General features: G+C 33.6%; 1 long non-coding RNA gene across 3 annotated transcripts in view; it reads right to left on the bottom strand.

Annotated features, from left to right (window-relative positions):
* Positions 1–292: 292 nt before the first annotated feature.
* The window catches only part of LOC104004066 (uncharacterized), a 136,171-nt gene continuing 118,716 nt past the window's right edge, over positions 293–17,747 (bottom strand). For 2 of the 3 annotated variants that reach the window (XR_676908.5, XR_001711592.4), the window contains exons 3-4: positions 8,904–9,001; positions 293–3,239 (exon numbers count right to left, since the gene is read on the bottom strand). This is a non-coding gene — a long non-coding RNA (uncharacterized LOC104004066). Of the gene's footprint in view, positions 3,240–5,044; positions 5,095–8,903; positions 9,002–17,747 lie in introns of all 3 variants that reach the window. The other variant, XR_010151403.1, reaches the window with a different exon arrangement.

Here is a 17,747-nt window from a genome sequence, read left to right as displayed (position 1 = left end):
GTGCCAGGTGTCAGATTAGAGAATGGGACCACTGGCCCTTAGGCTCTAAGATTTTTAAGACTCACAATTCAGAGAAGCACCAGCCCCTCTTCTGTTGGGATGAGGAATTAGGTCCAACAAAATATTGATAATCAAACCATCGCCTATAGCCTAGTCCCATCATCTCAGCATTCGTTGTTGGGAACTTACCAGGCCCTAATCCTTTATCATCAGTAGCACAGATCCTTGGTGTTTGAACAGAAGCCTCAATCTGATTTTATTAATGTTATTACAAATAGAAAAATTAGATTAATTTTAGGACATTTTGCATATTATTTTATTAATGTAATATATTAGAAATCCATGGGAATTTTTAGTGGCATAAACAGTAGTAAATATTATATTTTCCTTAAGGTTACAGAAGTATTGAAATAGATGAAAAAGCAATAAAAGACATTCAAGAGGTCTCAAAAATTTTCAGCAAAACCTTAGGCCATTCATTTTGTATTTTATAACAAAAACTGTCTCATGATTTAACCTAAAATAGTAAAAACCTTAGAAAAATATTATAATTTATAATAAAAAGAAGAGAATCACAGAAAGGAAAAGAAGGGGGTTGTGTGAGAAGAGGGAGAGACATACTATGAAACTTATGTTAACTTTCAGAGTGAGTAAAAATGAGGTCATGAAATTCACACGTCTTGGTAACTAAGTTTAGAGAAACTTGGGAGATGTCATCTTTACAGAGGAATTAGGTAGAAATTCAATACAAGATAGGCTAAAGACAGCTTGATGAGAAGAGAATGTTTATGTCTTCTGGCATGCACATTCAGAAGAATTGTAAGGAAGTCTGCATACAATTTAAGATGTTCTTCTTATTAAAACAGTTAAACTTTTCAAGATCTATTATTTTCCTTTCAATCTTATCCCATACTCGAAGGTAATTCTTTTTAGCTTTATTGAGTTATAGTTGATGTATAAAAAATTCCACACATTTAACGTATGCCTCTGACTAGTTTGGATATATGCATACATCTGTGATTACTATCACCATAATCAAGGCAGTAAACATATCCATCACTTCAAATAATTTGCTTATGTTTTACTGCTGGATGTTTTTGCTTATTTTATAAGAACTTTAAATATGATATATATTCTTATATTTTTAAATGAACAATACAGTATTGTTAACTATAGAGACCATACAGGCAGCAGATATCTCAAATTAATTCATTTTGTATAACAAAAATTTTATATCCATTGAAAATCAATTCTTCATTTTCCCCTTCTGCTAGTTCCTGGCACCAACATTGTATTGTCCGTTTCTGTGAGTTTTAATATTTAGGTACCTCATAAAAGTGGAATCGTATTTGTCCTGTGACTAGTTTATCTCACTTAGGATAATGCCCTATAAATTTAAATACGTTGTTGCAAACAGTAGGATTTTCATCTTTTTTAAGGTTGAATAACTTTCCACTGTGCATTTATAACCAAAATTTCTTTTTCTATTCATCTGTTGATGGATATTTGAGTTGTTTCTATATTTTGGCTATTGTAAATAATGCTGCAATCAACATGGAGGGACAGATATGTCTTCAAGATCTTGATTTTAATCCCTTTGGATATATAATGAGAAGTGTGATTGCTGAACCATATAGTAGTTCTTTTTTTAAATTTTTTGAGGAAATTCCATATGGTTTTCCATGGCGGGTCCACCATTCTTCATTCCCAACATTATATAATGACTCAAATTTTACCTCATCCTCATCAATACTTGTTATTCATTCATTCATTTAAAAACGATAGTCATTCTAACAAGTGTGAGGTAGTATTTTGTTTCATTATGGATTTTATCTGCATTTCCTGGATGATTAGTAATGCTGATGCCCTTTTCATGTACTTGGTAGCCATTTGTAGGTCTTACTTGGAGAAACGTCTATCCAAATCCTGTTACTTTTGTTAAACCAGGTTATTTGTTTTAAAGGGATAAATATTATTTTGAAACAAACTGTAATTTTACTTAGATGATGTATTTTGGTAATAACTTTTAGAATCCTTCTCCTTCAATTGCTTTGCAATAATGGAATTGTTTTGCATTATGGATGATGCAGAACATATATTAAAAAATACATTATTTCTAAAGAAACTGGTATAAATAAAAAAAGAAGCAGGATTTCTTGAGAAGCAAAACATATTTGTCTGAAAATTGTTGTACATTGAGAATATAAAAGTGTCTTATAGATTATGATTTATAGGATATAGTAATTACATTACTTCAAATGACATGTTAACATTAAAACTACATTCTATTACCTGAAAATGAGCAATTTACATTTTATCTCAATGTCATGACTAGATTCTTTTTATAAATTAGAGGATGTCATGCAGTAACTGCTGAATTTGCAAATGTTAAGAAAATGTGTAAATTCACAGTAAGCATTTTCATCAAGCTGAATAAATGTGTCATACATTTTGTATAAAACAGGAATTTCTCCCATTAATGGTTCATTACTCTGCTGAACATTTTGTTTCATTAACATTATATACTGGAGTTTTTCTGTTTTACTTTCAATTTTGTAGGTCAAATAAAATATGAATTATTAAAAATAGATACCAAGTTCAAATCAGTACCTAGCACATTGACTAGCATGGGTACATATTCAATGTTTTGAATGCTTAATGAATCGAATGAATTACAATTCCATTTTTGGTCACATTATAGACAGTGTATATCTCAATATTTATGTTTGTATTTTAGAAAATGTTGGCCTAATTAGAAATGTAAGTGCTTAGTGTCCTGTTGGGTGTCTGGAGTGACAGCTATTAATACTAGGGTGGTTGATGCAGTAGGACTGCATGAGCCAAGGAGTTCCAGTTTGGGCAATGTAGACAGATGCTGTCTCTAATTTAAAAAAAAAAAAAAAAAAAAAAAGAAAAGAAGAAATGTGATATTTCAGCTCTGTATTTTGTTTAAATCTTACAGCCGGGTACTGTGGCTCATGCCTGTAATCCTGGCATTTTGGGAGGCCAAGGCAAGAAGATCACTTGAGGTCAGGAGTTTGAGACCAGCCTGGCCAACATGGCAAAACCCCATCTCTACTAAAAATACAAAAATTAGCTGGCATACTGTCAGGCGCTTGTAATCTCAGCTACTCAGGAGGCTGAGGTAGGAGAATCTCTTGAACCCGGAAGTCAGAGGTTGCAGTGATCCAAGATTGTGCCACTGCACTCCAGCTTGGGTGACAAAGCTAGACTCGATCCTAGAAAATAAAACAAAATAAAATAAGTAAAGTAAAATAAAAATATCTCACAATGTATGTGTTATATGAAAGCAAATATAAATATGAAAAAGAAATTAGTTATTTCCATAGTTTATGTCTAAAATATAATTATATGTCATTTCATATTTCCCATTTTGAGAGGCAGTTTTTATGCTTCATTTTACAGAAAAGGATTATAATGTTAAATCATTTGCTCAAAAAGATATGCCCAGTTATTATAAGGGATAGGTTTTGGATTTGAATTAATATATTATTTCTACAGTACTTCTTACTCTGTATAAAATAAGCTGTTCATATAAAAGTTACAAGTGTATATCCAGCTCCCTTAAGTTATAGTATGAAGAAATATAGTTAAATAAAATATAGGTTGAAAAATTGAGAAACCCTAGGAATTGCTAAGAATATGAACTTTCGAATGGATTTTTAAATAATTGTGAATTTCTATAAAATTCATTATTATAATAAGCACATTTTGTTATTTGAACTTTTTAAAAAGTGCTAATTTCCCTCAGATAACTCCCCATACGCTTCTCTTTATTAAAGAGTCACTGGGTTTATGAAAGGAGAACTATATGAACAACATCTTATTGTGGCATTAAGGGCAAGAATACTCCTAAACTCGTGCTGGGCTTTGGGAATACCTTAGCTAGCATGAATTAAAATCTGGTGTGATTTCCTTGATCCAGTTTTTAAACATGAAGAATTGTACATCCCCTTGTCTTTCACCTCTTACTGGCTTCAGTCTGCATGGTCTTGGCTATACCCTCTGTCCACATTTGAATGAGCCACCCCAATCTCTGTTTTCCAACATACAGTCAGTATTCACTATGGTGAGAATCATGGTAAGAACCTTGTCTTTCTTTAGGAAGAAACTGAAAATCAATTATGTTAAAAGGAAAAGGTAACTCTGTTCTGGACTCCATATTATCCCAGCACCTGCCAGAGAGTCTGAGACTGTAAATTATTGCTGAAAAATGAACTGGATGTGGATCTTAGCTTAGAATATAAAAGAATGATAGTTCTAATAAAAATAAAGTATATAAGAAAGTGCAAAGTGCTGTCTAGTTAATTTGTCAAAGAAAGAAAAGAGATATGGGTTCCAGAGATAAATATTAAAATACTTTTCTCTGGGATATATATAATTGAAAGTTGAGAATGCAGAATGAAAAGGAACTCCAATATCAACATGGTAAAGTATATTAGAATATAAATATTAATGTTAAAAATAAATGAAGATATTACTATTCTATTGCCCTAAATTAATATCTAGTAAACTTTTTTATTTTGTATTACTATTTTCCATTGTATTGTAGAATGTGTGTGTGTGTGTGCACGTGCTCATGGTACAAAATATTATAATTTACTTTTGAAGGCTTCTTAATAAAATATTTTGTTATACCATAATCAAAGATGTGTAAAATAAACATTAATTCTATACATTTTTACAAATAAATATATGCTGTACACTTTGATAAAAGCTATCTTATATATTGGTAGATTGTTCTCCTATTCCTCCTTCATTATTTATTTGACAAAATTAATATACTTCTAGAAATCATAAAGACACTTTCAACAATTAATGCATGTGAAATATCTTTTAAAAACAGCAGTGTTCTGAAAGTGACATTGCTATCATGATGATTATTAATACATTTGAAAATATATACATGTGGTAATTAAGCAATATATTCTTGAACAACCAGTGAGTCAAAGATGAAATAAAATGGAAATCAAAAAATGTCTTGAGATAAGTGAAACTGAAAACAAAACATACTCATACTTACTTCATGTAGTAAAAGAAGTTCTAAGAGAACAGTTTAATAGCAGTAAAGACCTACACAAAGACAAGAGAAGTTTCAAACAACCTAACTTTACATCTCAATAAACTAAAAAAAAGAACAAGCTAAATCCCAAATCAGCGGAAATAAGGAAAGACTAAAGATCACAGTAGAAATAAATGAAATAGAGACTAGAAACTTAATAGAAAAAAATCAGTAAAACTAAGAGTCATTTTTTGGAAAAAATAAACAATATTGGCCAGGCGTGGTGGCTCATACCTGTACTCCCAGCACTCTGGGAGGCCGAGGCAGGCGGATCACACAGTCAGGAGTTTGAGACCAACCTGGCCAATATGGTGAAATGCTGTCTCTATTAAAAATACAAAAGTTAGCCAGTCGTGGTGGCACATGCTTGCAGTCCCAATTACTCGGGAGGTTGAGGCATGAGAATCGCTTGAACCTAGGAGGCAGAGGTTGCAGCGAGCCGAGATTGTGTCACTCCACTCCAGCCTTGGCGACAGAGCAAGACTCCGCCTCAAAAAAAATTAATTAATTAAAGATAAACAAAATTGACAAACTTTTAGGGGGACTAAGAAAAATAAAAGACAAGTAAAATCAGAAATAAAGGAGGAGACATTAAAACAGTTGCCAGATAAATATAAAGGACCATAAGAGACTACTATATACACCAACAAAATGGATAACATAGAGGAAACATACATAGTAGACAAATAAAACCTACTAAGAATGAATCAAAAAGAAATTCAAAATGTGAATAAACCAATGACAAGAAAGTACAGTGAACTGGTAACAAAAAACTCTTGTGAAAGAAAATCCCAGTTTCCAGATGACTTCATTGGTGAATCCACCAAAATTTAAGCAAGAAGAATCCCAATCCTTTTCAAACTCTTTCTAAAAACTAAAGAGGAGAGAAAATTTTCAAACTTACTTAGGAAATACTTCCAAACTCCAGCAGTGATTTTTCTCACTGAGTATGTTGCTACGTGTGGGTTTATCATACACGGCTTTATTGTATTTAGCTACATTCCTTCTTTACCTAATTTATTCAGAGTTTTTATCATGAAAGTATGTTGAAATATATCATATGCTCTTTCTGCATCCATTTAGATGATCATGACTTTTATCCTTCATTTTTTAAATATTGTATAATCCATTTATTAATTTGCTTACACTGAGCTATCCTCATATCCCAGGAATAAATCACAACTGGATATAGTGTAGTTTCATTACATGTGCTGTTGCATTATATTTGCTAGTATTTTGTTCAAGATTTTTGCATCTACGTTCATCAAGGATATCGTTCTGTAATTTTCTTTTCTTTTAGTTTTCTTGTCTGGCTTTAGTATCAGGGTAAAGCTGGAGTTTGGAAGTATTCCTTAAATAAGTTTGGAAGTATTCACTGCTCCTCAAGTTTGAGTGAGACTTTCAGTTAGACAGGAGGAATTAAAAAAAATACAGAAAATAGAAGGAAACATCAGAGGTTTCTGGAATGCTAATATATTCCTTTACCTGCTCTCTTACAAAGGGTGTGGTCCACTGATCAAAAATCATCAAGTTGAATACTTTGATATGTATATTATTCTGATATAAGAAGTCGAAAAGAAAAAATATGGAGAAAATCACCATTCATTTTAAGAGTACACTTTGGATATTAGATGCATAATATTTGCTCTCAAATTGGGTACCATCTAATATCCATATCCTAGTCATGTTTAACTGAAAGAAAGACTAAAAAATGTGGTCAACTTTTTGTTAACCATGTATTCAGTAATAATCTGACGTTCTATTATCAAAGGGCAAAAAATAAATTGGAAATTGGGGGACAACTGGGAGTTTCTGCCACCAAGAGTTGGGCCTTGTTTCCAGAAATGATGTTAAAATGATAGTTCTGTTGTCGTGGCTTTCCCTAGTATCAAAATATATTATGAACCAAAATAAAATTCAAGAAGCAATGAAGAAACAATTTTTCATAGAAAAACCTAATAAAACATTAGCAATATATTTGGATCTTAGTTAAAATAAATAATCAAAAATATATATTACTTTATCTATAGGTGCATTCTTTTAAAAATTGTATCAAAATGCCTATATTTGAATTATTTTGTGTGTATTATACAACTCAACTGAAAAATTGTTTTATGCAGATCATTTAATGTCAATACCATCTGTGCAGAAGAGCTAACAACTGGTTTCATTGAATGATGCTTTTATATAGCTTGAGTGCCCAAATCATCATTTATACAAAAGATTTCTACATTTCTTTACTAGTTAGTGGCAGCAGGCTGTCAAAGAAAGTGTGTTTTTTTTAGAAAGTACTACTTTATAGTTTTAATTTCCTTTATTAATGAATCTCCTACACCTTGGACCATCTAAATACTAGTCTATTAAGTATATCAGCTATAGTAGTAATCATTTTAATTGTTAATTCAGAGTCTTAAAAACTGGCTGAATGCCAAAATGTCTTTTATTATATGACCATGTTATAGTCCAATAAAAAATTATGGACAATGCTGAAAAAGTTATTTTAAGGGCTAAGACTAGATTATCTTTATCATTTGAATGAGTATAGCTATGTAGGAACCTACGTTGGTAATTATCTGGCTTTTACTCATAAATAGTATATAATATTAAAATCTGGAATATTTCCACAATTACGTCTTATAAGTTTACTTAGTCAATTCACTGTGATCAAATAAGAAATACGAGGCAAAAACAAATAGGCCATGTGTAATACAGGAGAAGTGGCAACAAAAGTGGGCATTCTAGGGTGTCTGGCCCATGTAGAGGGAACATCCATCCCACTGGCCAACAATCAGTAAAATGGAAAGTGAGCCTCTGGATTCTCAAAAAGACGAAGGCAAAAACAAAAATCCGACAAACAAAAAACATTTTCAGGTACTTATGAGATATCTCTCCATTAAAAATAAAACAAAACAAAAATCCTAACAAGTCAGTTTTTAAATAGCTGAACTAACTGTATCTAAAAGCCAGATCTCACCTATGGACCACCAGATTACAAACTTTGCATTCGAGTTTGAAATGTATATCAATGTATTTCAGGTTAAAAATATTATATCAACAAATATGAACTGCTAATTTTCATTATCGTTTCTTAATTTTGTTAATGATAAGCTTTATATTTGAGGAACGTTTTTAGAGAAATTTTTAAAATAGGAAAAATGAAAAAACAAAACCAAATCTCTTTTATTCAATGAATAAGGGACAAGTAAATGATGAAAATTTATAGTGAAAAATAGGGAGAAAATGTAGACATCACATTGATTAATTTTTACAAAAGGTATCATATTCATACTACAGAGCAATGGGATATTTATAAACAAACCACTGTTATGAGTGCCCCATTTGTATTCAATTAAGTTTTCTAGGTTCAAGAACATTTAAAATATCATACTTAACCTAGACATGACAATTTTAAACATACAACCCAGTCATTTAAAACTTCTCAGTTAGTGCCTGGGTAAATATTTTTTCCCCTAGCATCATTTTTGGTCTTCAGATTTGTAAGATATTTACATATGTAGAATACCTAAACCAGATAGAATAAAATCACTTCATAGACATATGCATATGTATATTATATGTGTCCTTCTAGAATTCTACATATGCGAAAATACATCATTCAAAAAGTGTTCTTACTAGAAAGTCACCCTATGATCTAAATGTGCTGTGAACATTTTGAAACCTATGGTAACTTCATCCTAACTCTAAATTTCATCTTGAGAGAGAGTCTTGATCTAATTTTCAGGCTTGGCAGCAAAGTTTTAAATCATTATATTATCACTGAACTTATTTAGCACCATTAGCTTTTTAAAAGATTACTTACTGTGTTATTTTTATGTATGTTTTTCTTCACACGTGTACAAAATAGTGTCCAAAAATGTAAGAAGCAACAAGTCATGGAGACAGGTGAAAGGCCAGGAACTAGAAGAGTGAAAAAAGGGACATTAGACAGGAAATGGGTTAGGAATGGGAATCCACTACATCGAATTAGCAGCTTCAGTAAGTAACAGAACAGAGCTAGGATTAAAAACAAAGAATCACAAAATAGACTAAGTAGAGCAAAGCAGATATTAAAGGGAAACCAAAGAGGTTTTCTAAGGAATAAATAAGATATATGTAATTAGTACATCAGGGCAAACAGTATGTTCATAGCAGGCACATCTTGCAGATTCTGGCAGTTATTAAAACTCAGCTAAGTAGGAGTTCCAGAATCTAGAAGGAAAATCTGCTCTTCACACATCAGATTCTGAAGCACTGGGATTTGCCCATACATTCAAGACCAATAATGCTAACTACTTCCAATAAAATCTAAGAAAACCAATAGCTTGTTTTGAAGAGTGCTTACTGTATCATTTGACAGATGGATATCACACATAATTTCATTTTTTAATGATAGTTGTGAATGGAAGACATTGTGCTTATTTTATAATTGAAGTAACTTGTGCACAGAGGTTTTAAGAAGAGCACATCTTGCTATTAAATGACTAAGCATTAGAGCTAAGAGCTCAGCCCATTTTTAATAGGACATTGCATTAATTTCCCCTCCCTACTATAACAAATTGCCACAAATTAGTGGCTTCAAGCAACACAAATGTATTACCTTCCATTTCTGGACGTTGGAAGTCTAAAACAGATGTCACTAGGCTATAATCAAACTTCAGCAAGACTGCATTCATTTTGGAAAACCTGGGTGGATGATCCATTTCCTTACCTTTCCCACTTTCTAGAAGCTGCTCATATTCCTTGGCTTGCGGGCCCATTCCTCTACCTTCAAAGCCAACTACTGTTTTCTAAGTTCTTACATTGCCATCTCTCTAGTTCTCCAGAGTCACATCTTCCTCTAGCTCTTTTCAGGACTCCTGTGATCGCATTGGGTTCACATGGATAATCCAGACTACTCTTCCTATTTTAACATCATCTGATTAGCAAATTTACTTCCACCTACAAACTAACTTTAGCTTTGCTGTGTAATATAGGATATTCATAGGATCCAGGCCTTAAAAGAAGGAACATCTTTGAGGGTGGGGTAGATTATTCTGCCTGCCACAGACAGCAAAGCTTTTATTCTTAATTCTGAACTCCAAGACCTCACCTAGCAGCAGACTTGCACATGCATAACAAATCATCAATGTAGTACAGGCTCTCCCCACACTCCCACATGCTTTCTGACTAACTCTGAATCTCAGCACTAATCGTCAAAAGTGTCTAATACAGAAGCAAGAGCTAAAGGTAAGTATGAGCTCATGGTTAGGAAAAAGAAATTCCTCTTCATTGATGTAAAATAATGGATAAAACATATATATAGAACATGGTCAAAAATAAAAATTATGTTTTCATATGCAAATATTCAACTTCTATATTTTTAGAACATTAAAAATAATAATGAGAAAAAAAACTGTGTGGGAATTTTTTTTAATTTAAGCCTTAAATAGCTAAGAGGCCATTGTGTAGAATACAAACATGTTGTAATTGCTAATCTACTCAGATTTCTCTTTAGCAAATTCCAGCAAAAATTTTGTGAAAATGATAGTATGATTGAGAAGATATTTTAGGATAATTGAGAGAAGATAGAGAGCCTTTTAAGTATTTAGAAATTACATAATGAGGAAAATGACATTAAACTGATAAAATTGTAGACTCCTGATGTTGGAGCTGGATCCAGAGATTCTTAAAACTTTTTCCAGGACAATTTTTTTGTTTTGTTTTGTTTTGTTTTTAGAACCAGGGTCTTGCTCTGTCACCCAGGCTGGAGTGCAATGGCACGGTCGTAGCCCACTATAACATTCAACTCCTGAGCTTAAGCTATCCTCCCAGCTAATTTTTATTTTTATTTTTTATTTTTTGTAGATTGGGTCTCCCTATGTTACCCAGGCTGGTCTTGAGCTCCTGGCTTCGAGTGATAATCCTACTCGGCCTTTCAAAGTGCTGGGATTACAGGCATAAGCAACTGTGCTTGGCCTCCAAATGACAAATGTAAGAATAAAGATTTCCCTTATTTCATCCCAGAATTATGCTGAATTGGGAGTTAATTGCTTTTCAGTAGTTAATAGGTCATATAGACAAAAGGAATTTTTTTTTACTCTATTGACCATATATGCAATATAGAAATTGAAACTAGATGGTGACATCAGTAGGGAGAGGAAAGGATGGTGGTGAGGTGAGAGTGGGACATTGTGTGGAGATGATAGACTAGATATCATTCAGCAGCTAGGCAAGCACAGAGACACAGAGCTAGATTCGATTTTAAGCAATTTACAAAATATAAAAATCTATAGTTCAAAAGAAATATGCTTAAAACAAAACAATAAAGGAATCTAAATGAAAAATAAAAATAAACTTATTAGGCAAATATGAACCAAAATAAAGCCAAAGTATCAATCTTGTAGCAGATGACAAAGACTTTCAAGTGAAAAACATTATAAAAACAATAGCAATTTAATATATTATTTAAAAATCATATTTTTAACTGCATGTCATTTGATCCAAAGAGAAGCAATTAACAAAGGTATAGTGAAAATAAACTGTGTAGAAATTGAAATAAATTTTTTAAATGTTTTAATGTATTTCTCTCTTTTATTAATTGCATGAAATTGCAGTCATTTAATTACAAGTATGAAGGCAGACTTAACCTGTGATAAGGACCAGGTGATTAAAAATTTATGTCATCATTAAAAGACATATTAGTAAATCAGCCTCATACTGGCATTCAATATAATGCCATCTTCAAAAAATCAATATTTACATAGGTATACACGTGCCATGGTGGTTTGCTGCACCCATCAACCCGTCACCTGCATTAGTTATTTCTCCTAATGTTATCCCACCCCTAGTACCCCAGAACTTAAAGTATAATAAAACTTAAAAAAAAATTTAAAAAGCCTGGGAGAAAACCTATTCGAAGATGTAAAAAGTGTCCAACAAAAATTAAAGATGTTAATGAATGAACAAATACACCATGTAGATGAATTAAAAGACTCAATACCATCAACATTAAAAAAATCAATATTTATCAATTGCCTCCCAGGTGAAAAATACTAAGGAAGATGGTATTAAAATTTTGATACCTTTTAATGGTACTTTGCAATACTAAAATAACAGCTATTTTCTAAAGTGTTTTAATATGCAGTTTTAAAAATGTGTTTCTTACAAAGGCTTTGTTTGAACAGTGTGTCTCAGATGCAAATACAGATCAGTAGCGATATGAAAAGCATAAAATGTATTGTTGTAAATCTCCTGTGATGAACACAGTCTAGAGTAAAGAATAAGTTACTTTTGGATGGCAAAGGTGGTAGGCTAACACTACCTCGATTATATTTTGTAAGAGAAGACTCTGTTTTAGCAGATTAGAGGGTGAGATTATCCTGCTGGCCACGAAGAAGCAAACAACCACGTTGCGCATGTCTATTGAGAGGGACACGTGATAGTAAACAGCTGGAAGCCCTTAGGACCTAAGTGTTGCACTCAGCCAACATCCAGCAACAAAATGGGGACTCAATTCTTCTAACTACAAGCAGATGAATTCTGCCTAACAGCTTGTGGGAGCTTAGCAGAGAACTTATCCACAGTCAAAACTACGGTAAAACCACCAACTAACTGTCGGGCGCGGTGGCTCACTCCTGTAATCCCAGCACTTTGGGGGGCCGAGGCGGGCGGATCACGAGGTCAGGAGATCGAGACCATCCTGGCTAACACGGTGAAACCCTGTCTCTACTAAACACACACACATACACACACACACACACACACACACACACACTCTCCGGGCGTGGTGGCGGGCGCCTGTAGTTCCAGCTACTCGGTAGCCTGAGGCAGGAGAATGGCGTGAACCCGGGAGGCGGAGCTTGCAGTGAGCCAAGATCGCGCCACTGCACTCCAGCCTGGGCGACAGAGTGAGACTCCGTCTCAAAACAAAAACCACCAACTGACAGACATCTTCTTGCAGCCTTGTAAGACCTTTAGCATAGTATTACAAGCTAAGCTGTGCCCAGACTCATCACAGAAACTTTCAAATAATAAATAGTTGTTTTAATCCTCTACATGTGTAGTCATTTGTTTTGCAACAATGTAAAACTAATACAGATACCTGGGTTTATATTGTGAAGGATGGCCTAAGAAGTAATTCTCATGATTTCTGGAGGTATGTGAAACACTGAAACATTTATTAGGTATGACTCGATAAGTTCAGGATACCTTAGGACACCAGCCTGAGAAGTCTGAATGTCATGGACAGAGACTGTGGTTATGACTCAGCATACCGCAACCTGTAAGCGGTGAATTTGAGCACATTTATTGGCCATGTGAAAATGAATGCCTTGAGAGTAAGATTCCAAATAAATTTGACAAAAATAACTCAATTAATGATTTTCATTAAGTTTTTCACTTTGTTTCTGTTATTAAAAGCCTAAGAAATTATTAAATGCTGTTACCACACAAATAACACGTGCAGAGAATATAAAAATTAACAGAACTAAACTCGCACCTGCTAATAGAAAACATAAAAACAGTGATGCAAATATAATGAAATTTAAGCATTACACAATCAGCTCAGGAACATAAAATAGACAAAAATGCAATTTAAATATTTGAACAACATAATTAATAAAATTAGCATGAAGTGACAGCAGGCAATTGGCTTTACCTCCTCTTTTTTTTAGTAGCTTTTTACAAACATTAATAGATTATTTCTTGGAGCAGTTTTAGTTTTACAGAAAAATTGAGCAGAAAATACAGAGTTCCCAAATAACCACTCTTCCCCCAACTTCATGGTTTCCACTATTATTAAATATTCCATGAGTATGGTACACATGTTACACTTGTTATTGATAATTAAATTAATCCAATATTGATAAATTATTACTAACAAAATTCTATCATTTACATTAAGATGCGCTGTATATATTTTACATTCTATTAGTTTTTGCAGATATATGATGTCATGTTTCTGCCATTGCAGTATCCTAAAGAATGGTTTCACTGCCCTAAAAATTCTCTGTTCTACTTATTCTCGCAGAACCATGGCCACCACCAAACTTTTCACTGACTCCATAGCTTTTCCTTTTCCAGACTATCTCATACCTATAATTATAAAGTATGTAAATTTTTAAACTGTCTTCTTTCACTTAGCAATATGAATTAAATGTTCCTTCTGGTCTTTTTGTAGCTTCCTATATCTTTTTTAATCCTTCAATAATATTCCAATAATATTCCATTGAGTGGATGTATCACTGTTTGTTTGTCCATTCATCTACTGAATGACATTTTGTTTGCTTTTGAGTTTTAGCAGTTAGCAAAAAGCTGTTACAAACATTTGCATGCATGATTTATGTGGACATTAATTTTCAAGTTATTTGGTTAAATTCCTGGGAGCAGGATTTCTGGGTCATATGGTAAGAATTTATTTAGTTTCATAAGAAACTCTTTCCAAGTGGCTATACTATTCTGTATTCCCACCAAAAATGAATGAGGGTTCCTGTTGCTCCACATACTCTCCAGCAGTTGTCATTATTGCTGTTATTTATTTTAGCCATTCTAATAGATGTATAGTGCTTTCTCATTGTTTTTATTTGCAATCCCATGATGACATCTCAAGTTGAGCATATTGTCGTAGATTTATTTGCCATCTGTATATCTTCTTTGGTGACATACCTGATCAGATCATCTGCCCATTTTTTTAAAAAAGATTTGCTTTCTTATTGTTGAATGTTAAAAATTACAGACCTGTAGCAGAGGGTCCTGACTGATAGAAGGAAAAATAACAAACAGAAAGGAATAGCATCAACATCAACAAAAAGGACATCCACACAGAAACCCCATTCGAAGATCACCAACATCAAAGACCAAAGGTAGATAAATCCACGAAGATGAGGAAAAAACATTGAAAAAGGCTGAAAATTCCAAAAACCAGAATGCTTCTTCTCCTCCAAAGGATCACAACTCCTCACCAGCAAGGGAACAAAACTGGATGGAGAATGAGTTTGATGAATTGACAGAAGTAGGCTTTAGAAGGTGGGTAATAACAAACTCCTCTGAGCTAAAGGAGCATGTTCTAACCCAAAGGAAGGAAGCTAAGAGCTTTGAAAAAAGGTTAGAGGAATTCCTAACTAGAATAATCATTTTAGAGAAGAACATAAATGACCTGATGGAGCTGAAAAACACAGCACGAGAACTTTGTGAAGCATACACAAGTATCAATAGCCAAATTGAACAAGTGGAAGAAAGGATATCAGAGATCGAAGATCAACTTAATGAAATAAAGTGTGAAGACAAGATGTGAGAAAAAAGAATGAAAAGGAATGAACAAAGCCTCCAAGAAATATGGGACTATGTGAAAAGACCAACCTACGTTTGACTGGTGTACCTGAAAGTGATGGGGAGAAAGGAACCAAGTTGGAAAACGCTCTTCAGGATATTATCCAGGAAAACTTCCCCAACCTAGTGAGACAGGACAACATTAAAATTCAGGAAATAAACAGAACACCACAAAGATACTCCTCAAGAACAGCAACACCAAAACACATAATCATCAGATTCACCAAGGTTGAAATGAAGGAAAAAATGTTAAGGGCAGCCAGAGAGAAAGGTCGAGTTACCCACAAAGGGAAGCCCATCAGACTAACAGTGGATCTCTCTGCAGAAACCCTACAAGCCAGAAGAGAGTGGGGACCAATATTCAACATTCTTAAAGAAAATAATTTTCAACCCAGAATTTCATATCCCGCCAAACTAAGTTTCATAAGCAAAGGAGAAATAAAATCCTTTACAGACAAGCAAATGCTGAGAGATTTTGTCACCACCAGGCCTGCTGTACAAAAAATCCTGAAGGAAGCACTAAATACGGAAAGGAAAAACAAGTACCAGCCACAGCAAAAACATACCAAATTGTAAAGACCATCGACACTATGAAGAAACTGCATCAAATAACAGGCAAAATAACTAGCTAGCATCATAATGACAGGATTAATTCACACAGAAAAATATTAACCTTAAATGTAAACAGGCTAAATGCCCCAATTAAAAGACACAGACTGGCAAGTTGGATAGAGTGAAGACCCATCGGCGTGCTGTATTCAGGAGACCCATCTCATGTGCAAAGACACACATAGGCTCAAAATAAAGGGATGGAGGAATTTTTACCAAACAAATGAAAAAAAAAGCAGGGGTTCCAATCCTATTATCTGATAAAACGGACTTTAAAACATTAAAACAACAAAGATCAAAATATACAAAGAAGGCCATTACATAATAGTAAAGGGATCAATGCAACAAATGAGCTAACTATTCTAAATATGTATGCACCCAATACAGGAGCACCCAGATGCATAAAGCAAATTCTTAGAGACCTACAAAGAGACTTAGACTCCCACACAATAATAGTGGGAGACTTTAACACCCCACTGTCAATATTAGACAGATCAACAAGACAGAAAATTAACACGTATATTCAGGATTTGTACTCACCTCTGGACAAGCAGACCTAATAGACATCCAGAGAAATCTCCACCTCAAATCAACAGAATATACATTCTTCTCAGCACCACATCACACTTACTATAAAATTGACCACATAATTGGAAGTAAAACACTCCTCAGCAAATGCAAAAAAAATGGAAATCATAACAGTCTCTCAGACCACAGTGCAATCAAATTAGAACTCAGGATTAAGAAACTCACTAACAACTGCACAACTATGTGGAAACTGCACAACCTGCTCCTGAATGACTACTGGGTGAATAATAAAATTAAAGCAGAAATAAATAAGTTATTTGAAACCAATGAGAACGAAGACACAATGTACCAGCATGTTTGTGACACAGCTAAAAAAGTGTTTGGAGGGAAATTTATACCACTAAATGCCCACAGGAGAAAGTGGGAGGGATCTAAAACTGATACCCTAACATCACAATTAAAATAATTAGAGAAGCAAGAACAAATAAATTCAAAAGGTAGCAGAAGTCAAGAAATACTAAGATCAGAGCAGAACTGAAGGAGATAAAGATATGAAAATCCTTTCAAAAAAATCAATAAATCCAGGAGCAGTTTTTTTGAAGATGAATAAAATAGATAGAAATCTAGCCAGACTAATAAGAAGAAAATAGAAAAGAATCAAATAGACACAATAAAAATGATAAAGGGTATATCACCACTGATCCCACAGAAATACAAACTACCTCTACATCAGAGAATACTATAAACACCTCTACACAAATAAACTAGAAAATCTAGAATAAATTGATAAATTCCTGAACACATATACACCCCGCCAAGACTAAGCCAGGAAGAAGTCAAATCCCTGAACAGACCAATAACAAGTTCTGAAATTGAGGCAGTAATTATTAGCCTACCAAACAAAAAAATCCCAGGACCAGATGGATTCACGCCGAATTCTAGCAGAGGTAAAAAGAATAGCTGGTACCATTACTTCTGAAACTATTCCAAACAATAGAAAAAGAGGGACTCCTCCCTAACTCATTTCATGAGGCCAGCATCATCCTGATAACAAACCTGGCAGAGACGCAACAACAACAATGAAAAACAAAATTTCAGGCCAATACCCTCATGAACATCGATGCAAAAATCCTTAATAAAATACTAGCAAACCGAATCCAGCAGCACATCAAAAAGCTAATCCAACACGACCAAGTCGGCTTCATCCCTGGGATGCAAGGCT

Source organism: Pan troglodytes, chromosome 1 (genome assembly GCF_028858775.2).
Source record: "Pan troglodytes isolate AG18354 chromosome 1, NHGRI_mPanTro3-v2.0_pri, whole genome shotgun sequence".
Taxonomy (NCBI): Eukaryota; Metazoa; Chordata; class Mammalia; order Primates; family Hominidae; genus Pan; species Pan troglodytes.
Note: the sequence above shows the minus strand (reverse complement) of the source record. Positions and strands in the feature narration are given on the sequence as shown.